The sequence below is a fragment of the Lissotriton helveticus genome, chromosome 4_1 (genome assembly GCF_964261635.1).
Source record: "Lissotriton helveticus chromosome 4_1, aLisHel1.1, whole genome shotgun sequence".
In the NCBI taxonomy this organism is placed as follows: domain Eukaryota; kingdom Metazoa; phylum Chordata; class Amphibia; order Caudata; family Salamandridae; genus Lissotriton; species Lissotriton helveticus.
In genome coordinates, this window is record NC_136063.1 from 1932104004 (window position 1) to 1932108927 (window position 4924).

General features: G+C 44.9%; 1 pseudogene; it reads right to left on the bottom strand.

Annotated features, from left to right (window-relative positions):
* Nucleotides 1–1501: 1501 nt before the first annotated feature.
* LOC144827753 (uncharacterized) lies at nucleotides 1502–3961 on the bottom strand (annotated as a pseudogene).
* Nucleotides 3962–4924: the final 963 nt, after the last annotated feature.

Consider the following 4924-nt stretch of genomic DNA (forward strand, 5'->3'; position numbering starts at 1 on the left):
TGTGTCAACACCGACAATGCACAACCTTCTTTCTCATGGACATACAATGTAAAGGGCTTTTTGTAGTCGGGGGTACCCAACACAGGAGCCGAACATAATGCACTGCGCAATTCAGAAAAACTTTTCTGACACTCTTCAGACCATGGGACGGGATTCGGTGTATCTTTACAAGTTAATGCCACCAAAGGTTTGGCCAGCAAGGAAAAATTTGGTATCCATTGCCTGCAATATGATGTAATGCCCAAGAAAGCACGCACTTCTCTCTGTGTTCTTGGCACACTCAATTTCGCTATTGCCTGAATTCTTTCTGGGGTCAGTTTCCTTCCCTCCTTCGATAAGAGATGACCTAAGTAGGTCACTTCTTGTCGACAATATTGCAATTTTGAGAGAGAGACACTTTGTGATGCAAATCACACAAATGACGCAACAAAGACAACGTGGCTTCTTTACTGATTTTCTCAGTATCTGCAGCAACAAGCAAATCATCAACATACTGAATGAGGGTAGCGCCATCAGGTAAAACAATCGTATCAAGCTGTGTTTTTAAAGCTTGACTATATATTGATGGACTTTCACAGTAGCCCTGGGGAGCGCGTTTAAAGCGAAAGCTTCGACCTCCTAAACTGAAGCCAAAAATATCCCTACTCTCCTCAGCAATCGGGATGCTGAAGAAAGCATTCTTCAAGTCAATCACCGAAAACCAGGTGGCAGAAGCTGGAATCATAGTCAATAGGGCAGTGATATCAGGAACAACTGGAAATTGTGGCACAACTATTTTATTCACCTCTCTAAGATCAATCACAAATCTGTAAACAGGTGGCTGAGAAGGATCAGTACGCTTCAAAACAGGCAGAACAGGACTATTGCAAACGTTGCCTCTTGTCTCTTCAATTACATCTTTTTCAATCAGATCATAAATGATCGCTAGCAAAGCTTTCTCACCTTCACTAGAAATTTTGTATTGGGGAATGCGTGGCATTTTAACATTGGCTTTCAATGTTACAACATATGGCGGTATTTCCAAGAGACCCACATCATTAGGACCAGTAGCACAAAGAATATTAGGAAGAAACGACAATTCTGTCGGAAGTTTATCCCTCGATAAATACATTGGAGAAACCACTTTCTTACCCAGTGTAAGTTGTACTCCCGAAGGAGAACAGTACAAAGTCGCATACAATCTTTTTAACAGATCCAATCCTAACAGGTTTTCACCACAACCTGTTGTCAGAATAAGGGGTGCTTCGAATTCACAAGGACCAACAGAAAGAGACATAGGACTAGAAACTGGGTTTCTAACCGGGGCGCCAGAAAAACCTACTGATACATTCGTTTCGCCAGACAAAGGTGCACCAGGGAGTTTGGAGTGCATAATAGAACTCTTTGTAGCACCAGTATCCAACAGAAAAGGCTCTGACACACCTGATGTAATCACCTCAACGTAAGGTCCACTCTGATCTACTGGAACTGAAACAACTCCCTCTCTTTGTCTATGGCTGTCCTAGCAATCATTACCTTCCATATGCTCATCTTCTGCATAGTAATCATCAGCATAGTACTGAGCCGTCCTACCAGACGCGTTATTCTGCTGATCAAACCTATTCATTGAATTCTGAGGCGGAAAAGAATGCGCGTTCTGGGGGAAATTTCCACGTCCTCTACCTCTGGGAGCTTGCTGAACACCTCGACCTCTTGCACCAGAAACACCATGTCCACGCTGTAACAAAATAGGGCAACTATACTTAAAATGACCCGCTTCCTTACAATATGAACACTGATTGGGACCTACAGGGACACGTGGTTGAGTATACTCGACTCTTTGCGAGTTCCTCTGAAACTGTTGAGGCTGCTGATAGTTATTCTGATAGTTACTCTGAGCACCACTATTTTGACCACCACGTGGCGGGTACGCTTGCTGTAACAGAACCTTCGTTTTTAACTCTTTAGTTTTCTTCTCTGCTCTATCTTTCTCATCCTTATCTCTATTTTCATAGTACTGTGCAGTAGCCAGTATTTGTGCTGAAGAGGAAACGGCCCAAGAACTCTCTGAATCCTTCAACTTTTTACACAACTCGGGAAGCAAATTATGCACAAATTTATCGACGAACAACCGTTGGCCACCTTCTGTACTCATATCTTGACCACTGTGTTAGACAAACATCTCTTCAAACCTGGTGAAGAAATCTGATACCGTCTCATCTTTCTTCTGCTTACACGCAGACAATTTATCCCAATTTACTCGCATGGCAGGCATTAAAGTCTTCATGTAATCAATGATCTTACCAGGAAGTTCTGCTACTAAAGGCTCAGGTTTAGCACCACCAACTTGTCGGCCATCTGCAGCCGTAATATTAGCCCATGAGTCACCTAACTCCTGATCATGATCTGCATGACGAATCTTTCCCCATAAAGGCTGTGGAACAACATTCCCAAACAACATGTCTATATCGGCTAAATTCATAATGCAAGAGCCTGCAGTCTGTGACAGTTCCTTGTAATACCCTGCAGGATTCTTACGGGGATCAGGCAATGTCTGCTTAAGGGCCAAAACTTCAGCTCGCTTCCATGGAACATGTACCCACACACGCTGAAAATGTGCTGGTAATGCTGGGGGAATATTATTATGACCAGCTGCTACTTCTTCCTTCCATACCGGAGGAACTTCTCTCATTGGGTACTGTCTTCCCTTCTTCTTAACAGAGGAATCAGACTCAAACAATGACCTAGAATCACCTTCAGTCCTAAGCGACAACAACGTCGCAACTGCTTTCTTAACATCTGAACCCACAATTGCGCCTTTTGAAAACTCGAACTGTACATGGCTCAACTCGGGCGGATTAGGTTCCAAATCATTGTCCTCTAAATCTTCACATAGAAAACCACACATTTTCTCAAAAACGTATCTCTGCTTCGATGCTTCCCACTGATGGAAGACATCCATAACAGACTATAGACCATATTTTGTCGGTTCGGTCATCCATCTATGTGCCAAATAATTCAACGTTTCCTTCTCCCTAGAATCAGGCAGTCGGCTACGCAATTGTGTACGCTCTAAAGTAGGAGTCGTACTTGTCGCCCCAAAGACAGGTTATAGAAGACTAGTAACAGTACTAGTCACTCTCTGTCGAACAGAAGGAGAAGTCGATGAAAAGACAAGCGGAAAAGCAGGGTGAGGCAAGGCAGACGCAGAGGCAGTGTCAGGAGGAGTACCAGGAGTGGTAGTCGATATAGTAGTCAAAGTTGTAGGAAGTATAGGAAGAGCAGATGTAAAAGCCGGTGGCCCTTGAGGAGGCTGCACCGGAGGAGCAGGAGCCAACTGGAGAACAGCTGGTGGGTGCTGTAGAGGAGCAGGAGGCAATGCAATCACAGGTTGCGCAGCTAAAGGTTGCGGAGGTGCCGTAGCATTTTGCGCATAAGGGGGTGGCGAACTCAATAAATGCGACATTAGGGAATCTTTTTCAAGCTCTTTTGCTGCATCTTGCTGAAGAGGCGGCAAAACTGGATAGCATTTATCTATTACCATTTTACGTTGCCTGTGCAACTGCTCACTCATCTGTTCCTCTTCGTTATCTTTAAACTGCATAGCAGCTTGCATGATCGAAATACCCCTTTCTCTCTTATTTTTCTTCGCTAATTTAATTTCCTTCTGTTTGGCTTCCTTACGCCATAGGCGGAAAGAGTCAAACATCGCCGGCCGGGCTTTCTTCTTAAAAAGTTTAACTTGGAGGTTATCTAAGATTTCGGTGTCAAAGCTACCATATTGGGGCCATTTTAAAACACCATCCTTTCTGGTGTATCGGATCCATACTTCATTATATGTGATGGGGCCTACTCCATGTTTCACATACAATTCATAAGTTGGAGTTCCAATCGGAGGAACCGGACACGAGTCCTCCAATCGGGAATCCCTATTATTACAACCAAGACAAAACAAATTTCCAAGTCAGCTAAGACCAGGCATCTTCGCTCTCTAGTCTAGCTTCAAACTTCAAAGGATTATCGACTACGATATTCTCGTGAATACACAAGTCCTTCGGCTTTGGTACTTGCAAGTTCCAAATCAAAGATCCCGAAGGGATACCCAAAACTAAGAACCAACTAAGGACTGGGAGACGCTCCACTTATACTTAACTGAGATATCGATGACGTCACCAGAAGACTCGTCTATCGTTTCGCTCTACCAAACATCAAGGGTCCAAATCAGGGCAATATCCAGGGCAGCAGTCCTTCGTAGCCGTCGGGAAGCGGGGAACCTCGCAGCAAAGACTTTCGGACCACGTCGACATGCAGCGGTCGATGAAGTGGCGGCCTTCCTCCAGAATTTTCACACGAAGCTCCTCACGAACCTCTGGCTTGGACCGGTACCGTTGGTATCGCCCCACGTTGGGCGCCAGCTGAGGTACTGGGTTTTTCAGAACCGGTACCGAACCGGTAACCCAGCGGTGTCAGGGTACACCCTAAGACCTCGGGTACTTTCCTGATTCAGACCCAGAAACTCAGAGTCTTCTAGGTGAAGTCAAAGATCGAATTTATTGGCTGCAACCAAGTAACAGGCGTCCTAGAAGTACAACAACACGGTGTGTATATTCTCAGGAGACTGCTCAATCTTACAAAGCCAGGCTTCTCTTTTTATAAAAAATATTTAACCCTTTCGACGCTCATGACGAGCTGGGCTCGTCATGAGGTAGCCTCCTCGCACGCTCATGACGAGCCCAGCTCGTCATGAAACATGGGAATGAGCAAATCCCAGCGTACGGGCGGAATTCCGCCCGCACGCATGCGGTTAAGCTCCAGGCAAACATTCTTAGATTTACAGTAGACTATTCACATATTTTCACTACAAAGAAAAAGCAGAGTCATGATGACAAGCCCACATTTCAGTTTGTCCAGCCCACAACAAATTACCCGGCAAGGCCCAACATTT